Consider the following 15,281-nt stretch of genomic DNA (forward strand, 5'->3'; position numbering starts at 1 on the left):
TGTAACTCCCTCCACGGGCCGTGGCTGCAGACCACAAAAATGCTTGGAAAGAATGGCTGTCTGATGTATATATTGACAGTGTCTTCATCCTCAGCTCAATGAAGTCAAATTGCCTGGCATGTGGCTTTAACCTCATTTTCCCATGTCTTCACAAATTGAACATACAGCAAAAAAAGCAGCACAAAAAACAATGATTTATCCGACAAATCGACTTCTGCTTTGTAGTACAGGCCCTGGTTGTAGCCAGGATTGATTGTGGGACTGCCATCTCTGTAGGCAATCAACTGTGCTCTTTAATCTCAATTACATCAGAATTCACTTGATGGCCTAGTTCTTCTCAGGCTCAAGAAGGTCTAACCACATATCTCTAGCTGTAAGGGATCTCAATCCGTTGTTAAACTCTAGCTGGCTCGCATTACTTTCAAAGCACTAAACGTGCAACAACTGGAGTAGTTTTCACATCTCTCAAAATCTCTTGTGCCAGCATACGGCTGAGAAGCTTACACAACCTACAACAACAAAAAGCATTGGCATATCCAATAGGCCTCGCCTTTGGGACTTTGTAAGTAAAAAAAAAAGTGAAGTATTAGACTTCACATTTGCATTAACTTCGTATTTAGGATACAGTACATGTAAATGTGAAGTCTTAAACAAAAGTTTTTATTTTTTTACATACAAGGTCCCAAAGGCGAGACCAATTGGCTATGCCAATGCTTGTTTATAAAGCCTTATCCCTCTCCAACTTTACTTCTACCATTTTTAAAAGCCCCTTAAAACACTCATGCTTTATTCCCTTTTTAGAAACCCCTTATTCCCCCAATGCTCTACACCTGTTTTCATAAACCGCTTACTACCACTCCTGCTTTACTCTCTTTTTTCAAACCTCTTAGCTCCTCCCAACTATACTCCTGTTTTTTTTGTGTTTTTTTTACAAGCCCCTTATTCTTGCGTACAAATTGTATTCAAAATATATCTAGATTTTGAGTTTTTTTTAACCTGGCTTAAATTATTTATGTGGTGTTAATTAATGAACAACCAAGTTCATATCAGTGGGAAAAGTATTGGATGACTTACTGCTAGTTATGTTGCGTAATCTGAGCAGTAAATATGGCACCTCAATGCTTACATGCATGCAGCAGATTTGTTACCACGTATACAGGAATCTCATATGCTGTATTTTCCTTAAGGTGAGATTGCAAAATAAACCTCCACCTATCACGGTGCCAATCAAGACGCAGAGGCTATAGAAATGGACAGGCGACATTAACCTGCAAGCGAAGAGTGCATTTCACACACAATGACTCGAGAAGGTTGTCTCGGAGGAGTCCAGAAAGAAATGGGAAGAACTCAATTGATTTCATGCTAATGGAAAAAGCCTATTTGGTAAAAGACCCTCCTGGGTTAAAGCCAGGATTGTAATGTAAGTGACAATGCTACAGTGAGATGCATAAATATTTGAAATTCATACCTGAGAACATTTTAGCACAACTGTGAGAGGCAGCCGGATCAGTGGTGTCATATCAACTTTGTACAATAGTAACATTAAAAAAGAATGATGTGCCATAAAAAGACATGGCTTTAAACAGATATATTTTGGAAAGCTAAGTTGAGAGACGTAAGAGACAAATACAAATAAGGTCCATTTCCTTAGAACAACTTTTGCACTTCTTTCAGTAGCTGTAGAAGGGACTACCATTGAGTGGATATTTCCATAAGGAGGAAGTGTGATTTTTCTACTGATTACTACTGGTTAAATTGTGTCCAAAATCAACAGAACTTCAGGGCAGCGAAGCAACACTTCTCAGTGCGCCCTCCTTGCGACACCCTGGATTTGCTGAATTTACCTTACGACGCACCATGTCGCAAGGAGTTACAGATATGTCAGTATTACTGACGTATCTGTAGGTGCAAAAGTGAGGCATTGCTGGGGGGTGTCTGAAAACAGACGCAACTGCAGCAATGTATCGTTTCACATGGGGCAAGCCCCATGTGGAAGGGCCTGGGTCACCATTACGCCTGCCATGAGGCAGTCGTAAGGTTCTGGTGCAATGGCGTCATAAAAGTGGCACACTGAAATCTTATACATTTCAATGTGCCACTTCTACGAGGCTTTGATGTGGGGGAAAGCCCACCCTGCATACATTATACCTGATGCAGGTATAATGTAGGGCAGGGGTTTATGAAGTGACGCATCTACCTAGATGTGTCACTTCCTAAATATGGAGCAACGTGGAGCATTATTTATGCCACTGCAGTGTCATAAAAGGTGATGCAACTGCGGAGTAAATGTGACGCAGGGCTTCATAAATAAGGCCCTCTGTTTTTTACGAATGGGGACAGATTTCTGAGCAAGTGCTCACCTTCCCTCCTCTGGGTAGGAAGATGCATTTAAACACCAGGGGCTGTATCCTGATGGGTTTTGCAGGCTCTGTGCAGAACAAAACACATTTTTATGTGCCTTTAGTTTACCAACTTAATTTATTTACCCTGATATTTCTCCACATTTGTGCATTATTTTAGACAACATAGATGAAAAACAAAAAGAGGCAAATTCTGGTCACTGTCTGAAAATCAAACACTAACTCAGAGAAATATTGTGGTAAATAAATTCACACTACAGGTGCATAACACAGGCTCTACACTGAGCCAGCACAGACCATCCTGATACAGCTCCTACTATATTTTCATTTGCACAAATGTGTGTACTGTGCCATCTAAAAGATGTCAGAGGAACTGTATTCTATAAATAGTTGTAAGAGATTGCGTTATTAGTTGAGGGGGTGGATGCCTCACTCAAATAATATACACAATCCTTGTCAGGGTGAACCCTAAAAAACACTAAATTAGCTTGTGCTTAACCCTCTGGTAACTTGACCCAAAAGCAGAAAGGCTTAACTTAGAGGCAATGTATAAAGTATTTATTTAACCCCTTGGGTGCTCATGACGAGGTCAGCTCGTCATGAGCTACGGCGCTCCGGTGCTCATGACGAGCTGAGCTCGTCATAACCGCTCCCGTTCCGTGGAACGCTCACACGCTGAGCTGATTCCCCTGCTTTGCTGAATGTTCCATTGGAACAACCGTGGCTCATGACGAGCTGACCTCGTCATGAGCACCGGGGCGCTGTATGCGCCCCCCCTGCCCCCCAGCACAGCGGAGGGAAACAGCCCCGCCCGGAAGGTGTTAAGCAGTACACAAATAGTAATAAAGTGAAAACACAACACAAGAAAAATTCCAAAGCAATTTAGAAAATAGAGTACATTTTAATACATAAACAACATCAAATTAGTAGAACTAGAGTTATAAATTGTTTAAGCTTTTAGTGAAATCAAGCACCAAAAAGAACAAAGCTTCAACCGAGGGTATATGGTCACGCGAGGCTGGGTCAAAGTCAAAAGTTAAGGCTGACCGCGATGAAGCACCGGTCGCGTAAAAGGTGTGAATTTGACCTGGTCTTGACTTATCTTTGGACATAGATTACATTTCAGAAACGTTCTCAAGATGGTAGAGTCTCAACAAGGCAAGGTACCAGGCTGTATCTGAGGGCAAGTCTAGTTGATGAGGGGGAGCCGCTGGATAAGGTCTTGTTAAAGCCATTGACAAGGTAAAGATCTGAGTGTGAGAAGTCCAGAATCCATGCCAAGTAGTTTGTTGATGGATAGCTGCTCATCATCGAGGCCAGTGAAGATTTCTACCTTCATACTTCGAAGATTTTCTGGAGCTCGGATTCTACATGATGAGGATGTAGGCTGTAGCCAAAGAGGGCTTCATATGGCTGGATACCATTGTTGAGAGGTTCCACTGAAGAGTATTTGTGGCTGCGCAGCAGAACATAGCAGGAGCTGTGGTAAAGTCAATCCCACCGGCCATTCACCTTTATTGGATGTGCTTGCAGGCAGGTCCCTTTCTCCTGTCAGGTCTCAGAGAAGTGTTTGCAGGAAAAAATATTAAGTTCCAGTTTTAGGAAGTTGGTAGGAGGATGCCACTTTAGTACCACACCAAGTGTCACCACAGCAGCAGCATGCAGGCAGGTTGCATTGTCTCTGGAATTTGTGGAGTCCCTGTAGCTCACACAGGAGGCCAGCCAGCTAGCCCTTGTGGTCCTGGGTTCAAAGAGAGGTACAGTCTTCTTACCTCAGGCAACAGGGCAGTCCTTCCACCAGCAGGCCAGCAGTGCAGTACTTCTTCGGATTATTTCACAGGTCCATAAGTGTTTTAATTTTGGGTCTGATAGTGCCACGTTTTATCCCCAGTGCCGGCCTTTGTGTTGGAGACAACACGTCTCTTCTTGGGTTTGGCTGCCAAATGTCTGAGGTGAAAAAAGGCTAGTGTTAAGTTCTTTGTGTATGCTGCAGGCTAGGTCTTTTGAAGTGTAATTCAGTACTGAGCAAACCTCCTCTCCCAGACACCCTGCTAGGAGGGCCTATCCTAACACACCTCAGCCCCGTTTGTCCCCATGTCTGGGAAGAAGACACTTCCACATCAGGAAAGCCGTTCACAGTCATGTTACATACGACACTGACAGAAAGGCACATTTGTTTAGGCACAGAAAATGCCAACTTTCTAAAAGTTGAACTTTCAGAATTGTGGCATAAAATCCACGTTTACCATTAAAAAGGATTTTAAATTACATCTCATCTGAGAATTAAAATAATTTCACTACCTTCTCCCAAACATATGTTATCATTTATTTAGGGGTACCCAATGTTAGTCCATTGTAGTGGTGGGCCTTACATAAGTGAAAAATTACTTTAGGCATTTTTCATTATTAGTACATCTAAGCCTTAAACCTACATGACCTACTTTTTAAATACCATGCACCCTACCCTAGGAGCTTTTAGGGCAACCGTAGGGGTAAATTATAAATATTAAAAACTAAAGTTTAGGCCTGGAAAATGGTTTATTGTGGCAGGTTGAAAGGGCAGTTAAAAACCACACTACAGGCTAGAGTGGCACGCCTGAGATATTTTGGGGTAGTGTGGGTGAGCAGTTAGGCTTATCAGAGGGTAGTGTTCAGCATTTGTTGTACTCACAGAGGCAATAAACGCAGCACACACTCAAGAATAAATCAAAGACAAATTTGTAAAATAATGCAGATTTTTATATAATTTTTAAGACCTAGACACATTTTTAAGGTAAGTACTTTTGGAGTTACAATTTTTCAAAGTTTGGAAAACACATCACTTTTGTGCACAATTATGGACCATAGTAAATAATGGAGTAAAAGAAGAAAAATGCATATAAATTTAGGCAATGCTTCTAGGAAGTGCACCTTCTCATTTTAGGTCGATGTCAGCACCAGGTTCAAAGTTTCATCAAGAGAAGTTTGGGAGCATTGGCCAGAAGCAGAGGTGCTGAGGTCTTAGAATCTGGTGCACAAAGACAAAGGGGGCACCTTAAAAAAGTTCTACACAGAGGGACTTAAAGGTAAGTCCGGTGAGTTTCCTAGGAGGGAGGAGGTTACAAGGGCACGGGGATCACAGGATTTGTGCTAGTTGGTTGGTGCTGGGGCCGGTGGGGCTTGGTGCAGAGCGAACAAGTCAGCTGTGTGTTGTGCGTCTTGAGGTCCTCGCAGTCAGGAACAGTCAACTTGGAAAGACGATCTCGGGACAGCTGGGTCACTCAGAAAAGGGGTCTCAGGTGTCTTGATGTCTCTCAAAGGGTGCTTGCTTCTGGTGCTTCGGGAGTCTGGAGTGGAGTCTTCCTCTTGGTGTTGGCTGTTGGGTGTCCGTGGCTCCGGTAGGTCCTGGTGCTTCCAAACTTGATGGAGAGGCAGATATAAGTCTCCAGAGCTGTTGTCACTTTTCTTGCTCCATGCTACTTTGAGGTCATCAGGAAGCAGCAAGCCGACAAAGCGTATTTCACAGGATTGGTGCCTGCAGTGTATAGGGGAGTGATACCTTCACTCCAAGGGAGCTTCCCAGTGATATATTGATTTCTGGAGGGGCTCTGGGGTTTTTGGAGGCCTTTCAGGTTGCAGGATGACACAGCAGCAGGGGTTGTCAAGTCCTGGGAGCAGCAGGCAGAGTTTGGTGCCTTTTTCTTCTGCAGCAGGGATTCAGTTCTCGAGCATCGGGTCTTCTTTGTCCTGGTCTTCTCTTGTCCACCGATTCTGATTTGCTGGTCTTGTGGTGCCACCTTAATACTGAATTTTGAGGCGTTACAAGGGCTACCTACCTTTAGGGTGTCTATACCCTCTAGTGAGCACTCCCTGTGGGCAGAGGCACTGCCTTAGCCCTGATAGAAGGTTTTCTCACCATCCCAAGATGGTGGAATTTCAGGAGAGTGGTTCACATCACCTGCCCCACACTAGAAGTGGCGTAGGCTAAGTGGTGACCCTCCTCCTAATCTAACAATTTTTTCCACCTTTCCTCCAGCCAAAAGTTGAGTAGGAAAGTGGGCTTGGCTTCCCCCATGATCTGGAGGTTACTGGGTTGGGTTTCAAAGGAGGCATTGCCTTTGAAGCTTCCCACCCAGAAAGGCCACCCTTTCCTGGAGGAAGTGTGAAGCACCTCCACCCAGAGCAGGCATTGCCTCTCACCCCAGGAGGTCAGAAACATTTCTGTTAGTGCTAGGTTGGCAAACACAAGTCAGGAACCACACCAGTGCTTGGTAGGTGTTCAGGAGACCCTCTTAAAGGGTATCCTGTGTAAATGTATTGATAAATCAAACACTGGCATAACAGAGGATTTATTAAGACAAGATGTTTGGTACCAAACACCTTAGAAATCAGTGAAGCCATTATGGAGCTAGTAAACTTGTGTTGACAAGTATCCAGCCCATGTACTCTTTATACCTTCCCTAGGCGCGTACAACATCTCAGAATGGACTGGACATTGTAGGGGCATATCTGCTCATGCTGATATTCCCACACATAGGACATAGTATACCCTGCCTTAGGGATAAAGGTCTGCAGTAGGGATGACTTACCTATATCCAATGCAGTGTATGGGAGGCATGGCACACAGAGCTGCGTGCCTTGTCTACTCTTTGGATTTCTCTGCACCAAGTCATGTAGCCTGCAATGGCAGAGTGCATAGCCTTGGTGAGGGGTCCCTGAGGTGGCACAACTGGTGCTGCAGCCCCAGAGGACCCTCTTCAGTACCCATGCCCTGGGTACCAGGGGGAGCACTTACAAGAGATTTACAGGGGTAACGGAAATTCTGCCAATCATGGTACAGTTTTTTAGAAAGAGATCTGGCACTTGGGAACCTGATTAGCAGGGACCCAGAGCATTTACAGTTTGAAATTAAATCAGTCAAGAAGTTAGGGCTAACCATGTCAAAAGAGGCATTTTCCCACAGCATGTAATTTACAGGCTCTGGGTACATATAGTACCATTTAATAGGGATTACAAGTAAATGAAATGTACCAATTAATTGTAGGCCTATTTTAAGATGTTTGAAGGAAAGGGCACAAGCTGTTTAGCACTGGTTAGCAGTTGTAAAATGCACAGAGTCGTAAATCCAACAAAAACAAACTCATCAAACCTAGGGAGGCTGAAGGCAAAATGTTTGGAGGACCACCACCCAAGGGTGTCAAGCCTAACATGTGTGTCCCCATCAGAAAGTAAGGAGAACAACCCACCCTCCTGGGAGTTCTCATCCCTAAGGTGGAAAAACCTGGAAAGACTTTCATCACTGGAATGGTTAGTCCCAGGATGGTGTGCCACCATTAGGTCAATCAATCAATCAATCAAGAATTTGTAGAGCGCACTACTTACCCATGAGGGTCTCAAGGCGACCCTCAAGGTCCATTCCCTATAGGGAGTTGGACCACATTAACAGTTTTGAATTCTCACCCTTCATTTGCATTAGCCACCTGAGGGGTCTGCCTGAACCCAGAAGTGAGCCCCAAGCTAGTAGGGTCTCAGCGTGTACAGGCCCTATTCCATGCTCTGAGGTGTCTGACTGAATAATCCATTCCTTAGATACGTCAGTGGTTCTGATAAATAGTGCTGTGCTCACAGCCTCTTTCAAGGTGAAAAATGCTTTCTGGCACACCTCTGTCCATATCACCTTTTTTGGCTGTTTCTTCGGAATCAGCACAGTGAAGGGGCAACATAAGTGCCATAGCCCTTGATAAATCTTCTGTAGTAACCCTTGAGGCCTAGGAAGTTTCTCACATTTGTCTGGGTCTTCGGGGACTCCCATACCAGGCCTTACATAACTAAGGGCCAGATGTAGGTGGCCATTTACCGGTAAATGGGTATTTGTGAATTAGGGGCCCTATTTTACCGATTCGGTAAATTTACCGAATCGGTAAAATACCGAATCGGTATTTTTACTGATTCGGTAACTTGCAGATGTAGGTGGGACTCTTCTGAGTCCCAAAGGCCTTACAGAATCTGTATTTTACCACCCAATCCAATTGGGTGGTAAAATACCGAATCCAGGTGTGCATGCACATGTGTGCATGCACATCTATGCCATGTGACAGACAGACATGCCCTCAGGGCATGTCTGTGTGCAACATGTCACACGTGCCTGAATTCGGGGTGCTAGAGGGTGTCAAAGTGACACCCCCTGCACCCTTGCAACATTCGGTATTTACCGATTCGGTAAATACCGATTCGGTATTTCACATTGATTCCCATGGGCTTCACAGCCCATAGGAATCAATAGGGAATACAGAATCGGTATTTACCGAATCGGTAAATACCGAATGTTACCGATTCGGTATTTCACTTTCTAAAATTAGCTACATCTCCCCCCTTCATATTTACCGATTCATAAATACCGAATCGGTAAAATTCAGTATTTATGTATCGGTAAATACGAATTACCTACATCTAGCCCTGAGTCTCTAGCTCAGCTCTCCAACGTTTGTTTTCACACCCAAGGTGTGACACGAGTGAACTTGGTTCATTGCACCAGAGCTTAATGTGAAAGACAGGTTATTTTAGCCTTGCAGAACTACACCCAATATATAAATGTGATGGTGTCAATGCTTTTGGGTTGCTAGCAGGGTGCAGTGGTAATCCATATGAGTGTTCATTAATGATTTACACACTCGAGATCACTAAAAACAGAATATGTATTTCAACATATTTATTTTAAAATATTTTTCTTAAATGCCAAGATCTAGTGCACATAATATTGGTTAGATCACAGAAGACAATAAAAAGCATCCAAGCTTTTCATTAACAGGCAAATCAGGAAAAAAACAAAATATCAAAATGTTTCCCCATACACCCTTCACTGTGCTAATTCTAAGCGCTGTGCTAGACTACCAGATGAATAAATAATAAGCCTGATTTTCGGATTTGGAGTGCATACCTGAACAACAGGGTTTGTTATCTGTTTGGAATAGAGTGTCAGCTATTTCAACCACAAGGCCAAGGGCTAGGGGATTGTGTCGTCGAGAGAACACAATCCTGGTAGAAGTACATAAAGGCAGAATGGAATACTTCACAGAGGCTTTGGAAGTCTTCCTGGAGGCTTCTTTAATCGAGATATAATCTTGTGTTGTGCTCATCTAGATCTGTGCCTGTGACCTAGGTGAAGTTCCTCTCCTAACTAAGTGGTCAATTGGTAGTCCTGATATATTGTATCTTATCTAAGATGTAATTTGCAATGTCACCGTAGGAATGCTTTAACATAATCATATACATCAGTAGATGTACTAATAAGGTAAAAATATGTCAATATAGACTACAATGTTTGTGTTATTGTTGTTATATGACCTTGAAATGACATCAAGTCAAGTCAAGTCAAGTCAAGTCAAGTCAAAATTTGTGTAGCGCACTACTCACCCAGAGGGTCTCAAGGCGCTTGAGGGAGGGGGTGTACGTTACTTATCGAATATCCAAGTTTTAAGTTGTTTTCTGAAGGAGAGGTGGTTCTGTGTGAGGCGGAGGTGGGTGGGGAGAGAATTCCAGGTTTTGGCCGCTAAGTAGGAGAAGGATCTTCCCCCCATGGTGGATCTTTGGATGCGAGGAATCGCGGCGAGGGCTTGATTGGACGATCGTAGTTGGCGGGAGGGGGTGTAAAAGTTCAGGCGCGTGTTGAGGTATTCGGGTCCTAGGTCGTAAAGGGATTTGTGTGCGTGGGAACATCAACCACTAACAGCTAGGCATCAGGTCTTTAGAAATGTAGACTCTCTTATCCTTATTGGAAACTGCAGTTTTCCTGCCATTATTGCTGCTGGACCTTGCAAATTGGTTCACCTTGAAGTCCCGCTCTCTCAGACTCACATCATGAGCAAGGATGATCTTCTCCATGGCTCTCTCAGCCTCTGGGATCTCTCAGCCCTCTTTTCTTCTATGAAGACCCTCTCAGCCTTCTTCTCCTACAGGGCCAATCTTCTTTATGCCGAGGGCCTTTTGGCAGCTTCCTCCTCCTCAGCAGACTTTAGATGCCAAAAGATGCCAGGTCTTAACAACCAGAATTAGCTGAAGTTAAACATGGTGGGAAACCTTCCAACTTGGAATTCTGTTGTTATGTGGAAGTGCTTCTGTCATGTTTGCACCACTATTCCATGTGCAATGTGACAGAACCTGCCACTACACCTTGAACTGAATGTTTAAAGCCTTTAATGTTTGGAAAGTGACCTGCTTCCAATACTGACTTGTTAAACAAGGGCTGGTGTATCAAAGGGTTTTACCATTCTGTGCCAGTGGGAACATTTGATTGGATGTATTGGTCAAGATTCCTAGGAGCCAGCCATTTCACCAATGAGTGAAAGAATTACTTAAACACTGCCAACTGATCAAATATGATTTTAATATTCTGAGATTCTCTACAGTGTATAAAATAGAGCATACCTAAAATATGCTTCTAAACCCTTCATCTTTATTCCAAGCAAACAACTGCTGGAAACAAAAGGAAGAAGAAACTATATTTCAGTCACATCACTAAACAACAAAACTCAGGCAGAATAATCTTAGACCAGTCTTTCTTGCTGCTCCCTTGTATAAACAAGCATTTGCAATGCAATAGGTCTCGCATTAGGAAAGTTTGAGCTATTGGTATTGTAAATGGCAAAGTTTTTATTTATGTGTTGTTTTTGAAAATAGCGAAATTAATAGCTTTGTCATTTACAATGCCAATAGTTATAACTTTCGCAAATGTGATACCTATAGCATTTTGTAATGCAATATGTTTTGTATTTACATGACTTAGATGTATTGCTATTACAAATAATAATGGCGTTTAATTTTTTTAAATAACTAATACTTAAATAAAAGTTATTGTAATTTATAATGGCAATAGCTTAAACTTTTCTAAAGAACTTTTGTGAAATTATGTGCAGTGTATTTTATTGTGACGAAAATCCAAGAACAGAAGTGAAATAATAACATCTTTTTGTGACATTTGTAATAAAGCTTGAAACATTGATAGCGTATATTTGAACCAGTTGTTGTTGAATGGTTGCACAGATTGATTCTGTGGTGGCACTGAGTGATGCAACGGTCTTGCCTTTGCAAAAGTTAGAGCTATTGGCATTGTAAACGACAAATTTTGTATTTATGTGTTGGTTTTGAAAACAGATAAATAAATGGCATTGTCGTTTACAATGCCAATAGCTTAATCTCTCGCAAATGCGAGACCTATTGCATTTGCACCCACACTGACAGAGAGCCACACACACACAGAGCCACACACACAGAATCACACACACACACACACAGAGCTACATACACACAGCCACACACACACCCACACACACAGTCACAAACACACAGATGTGGTGGTGGATGTGGTGGTGGTGGATGTGGTGGTGGTGGATGTGGTGGTGGTGGATGACGTGGTGGTGGATGTGGTGGTGGTGGATGTGGTGGTGGTGAATGTGGTTGTGGTGGATGTGGTGGTGGATGAGGTAGTGGTGGATGTGGTGGTGGTGGATGTGGTGGTGGATGTGGTGGTGGTGGTGGATGTGGTGGTGGATGTGGTGGTGGTGGTGGATGTGGTGGTGGTGGTGGATGTGGATGTGGTTGTGGATGTGGTGGATGTGGTGGTGGATGTGGTGGTGGATGTGGTGGTGGATGTGGTGGTGGTGGATGTGGTGGTGGATGTGGTGGTGGATGTGGTGGTGGATGTGGTGGTTGTGGATGTGGTGGGTGTGGATGTGGTGGTGCTGGGTGCGGTGGTGGTGGTGGATCTGGTAGTGGTGGATGTGGATGTGGTGGTGGATGTGGTGGTGGTGGATGTGGATGTGGTGTTGGATGTGGTGGTGGATGTGGAGGTGGATGTGGTGGATGTGGTGGCGGTGGTGGATGATGTGGTGGTGGATGTGGTGGTGGTGCATGTGGTGGTGGTGGATGTGGTGGTGGTGGATGTAGTGGATGTGGTGGTGGATGTGGAGGTGGTGGATGTGTTGGTGGATTAAAATATATATTTTTCAATAAATGGTACTCAATTCGGGGATACATTCGTACATACTTAATCAAAACACTGAAATATGTTGAAAAATAAAGGTTTCCATTGTAAAGTCTTTATCACTTGTTTTCAAAACATTTACTGCCGGATTTGCATATGGCTCTGCACATACTCTGCTCTAAGAGCCAATCCAGATCTCTGCTTTTGCCACTGAACTAATACCGTATCTTGGACTTCCTCCAAATTGCATGATAACCTTACGCATTGAATTTGCTGGGTAAGCAGGATAAAACATGAACAACAACCTGCGTAGAAATACAAACTAAAAATATGTTTGCATTTGTTGGAGCAAATGTTACCCAAAACTGTCAGAGTATCTTGACATAGACACTAAGAGGGCAGAATGTATTAATGAAGCACATTTGTTAGGAAACAATGATGAGCAAACACTCTTAGTTTGGATGTGGTTCACTGAGATTTTAAGCACAAGTCCTCAAGAGCCATCAAATCAATTAGACTGGAAGTGCTGATAAACTAGCTATGCTTGGAGTTCGTTTTACATATGCCGGGTGGAAAAAATAAATTAGCGGCGGTTCTGTTCTAGCTTTTGTCGTATTGCTGTACAGCAAACTACGCCATAGAAAATATTATTGTGTGGGTGTTTTTTTTCTCCAAATCACACCATAAGAAATAATAATTATCGACACAAATAAAATAGATATTTACAGTTTTCTATATTAAAATAGGTGTCCCTGATGTTTTTCATAAGAGTATACTCCCTCAGGCTTCATTTAAAAAATAAATAGTATTCTCGCAACCCGCCCCCATAGCTAGATCGAAGAACTTTTAACCGGCTTCTGCTGTCCTGGATGAATGAAAGTGAGCTACAAAACACGGACTGGATTCTACTTGAACCGCACACAGCAAAGCTCCACTTGCATCATCCAAATTCGACGAAGGCTGGATCCGGTGTCCTGCCTCCCGGGCAGTGGCGGTGCGTACATTGGGGCGTTCGGGCGTTGCCCCACCAACCAATGCGCACCGCCATCAGAAACGTCACCGGCCGCAATAGGGGAAAATGGGGGTGGAGCTGTATCTGGTCGGGTAACTGGTAACTGACGCGCATGTTTGCTTTCGGGCTGGTCATTTTTCTGACCAGCCCGAACATGCGCAGTAGCCTCCCCCTTGGGAGACCGAGGGTTGCCTCATGCCGCAGCCCCCGGTCTCCGAATGGGGCAGGGAGTTACGCTGCTCCACACCCAATCCTGGCGCTGCTGGAGCAGTGTCACGTCACTGCATCAGTATGGCTGAGAGAGTGACGTCGGACTCGTGGCTGAACGGACCTGAAGGGCGCAAACAGGACTGCAGATTTCATCATTATATTCCACAAAACAGTTTGATATGCCTAATGGGAGGATGACAGAGAGACATTTCATTTATTCAACAGCTCAAGAGACTACGCCCGAAGAACACTACCTGCAATTGTTTATTGATGTATGTACTATGAGCGCCGAGGGGGAGGGGGGGTATAAATGTGTTCCAGACTCGTTGGGAACCGTTAGACATATATAACAAAAAGAAAACAGTCTTTTATTGCATATGTATAAAGAACAACGTCAGGATATGCCATGATAATGCTCTGCTAATTATGATGTATTACAATGATTACTGTGTGAATAAAACAAATTAAAAAAAAAAAGTAGTAGACAAGGCTGCTTTATGCCAGAAGATAAAGTAAAACTTGGAGCTTCAGAGTGCTACTTATTCTGGCGCACCGGTTCAGTGTCATCTTTAAAACACCGTGGCTGAGAGCACGAGTTCTTTCAACAGATATGGGTTTGGTCCAGGCATTACTGTGTCACCTTCAGATGATGACAGATATATGAGTCTTGTCAGGCCAGAATCACGTACTATCTTATGGGAGGTTCCCTCCAGACGACAGAAGCTTGTGCTTTCAATCCTTATAAAACATAGATATGACATTCTTTTGAGGACATTATAGTGTAACATGGATCAGCTGTTCCTGATGTTTTGCAAAAGGGATAAATGTTCCATTAGATGATGGAAGACTTTCTTTGTACCATTCTGAAAACTTAGCCAGAGATAAATAGCACGGTGCACCGTCACCCTGTGATTATGCCAACAGCTGCAGGTGTGCACCACCTTTCTATCTCGGTTGAAAAGAACTCAACAGTCTGTTAACAGCTGCTTGTGAATACATGTAGAATACCTCGATGATTGCCATTCACGTGGGATGTTTATTCATGTCGTGCACATTTTAACAAACGCCGTTCATCTTCCACTTCGTTTTCCAGTACATTCGCGTGATCGAAAGTAAAGCATGCCATTCGGGTCACTGGGGCCCTTCTTCACGTCAGAGCTAAAACCAAACACAAAGATAACATGCACTTTTGACAAAAATAGAACGGGGAAACTAATCAATAATGCACCATACTGCATCCAGTGACTGAGTTAATGCACAGGCTCCAACTCTCACCCAGACATATGGTAAAAATAAGTGAACACTCCAACATGCAAACACTTTGTTTAGCAGGCCTTAAAGAGAAAGGCCGAGCACTCGGATTGCAGTTTTCTCTTACCTTACAACAACTGTGAGGGCAGAGAAATCTTCGCGAGAGCGCGTGCTGCAGTCCGTCCAGAGCTCGCACCGCCGGCCTGAGACCAGGAAGTCAGGCAGGCCGGCGCGACAACCGGAAACAGGAAGTAGTAGGGCGGGAGCCTACCCCGCCTCCCACGGAAGAGCCGCGATTGTTTGGAGCACCGGAGCAGGCAGGAGCCTACCCTGCGCCCCGGTGCCGAAGGAGGGAGGAAGAGTCCTGCTGCCGGACCCTGCAGCTGCCGATGAGGAGAGCCAGCCGCCGGACCCTGCAGCTGCCGATGAGGAGAGCCAGCCGCCGCACCAAGGAAGCCGGTGAGTGGGGCTTTGCCTCAGTGCTTGCTGA

This window comes from Lissotriton helveticus, chromosome 10 (assembly GCF_964261635.1).
Source record: "Lissotriton helveticus chromosome 10, aLisHel1.1, whole genome shotgun sequence".
Taxonomy (NCBI): Eukaryota; Metazoa; Chordata; class Amphibia; order Caudata; family Salamandridae; genus Lissotriton; species Lissotriton helveticus.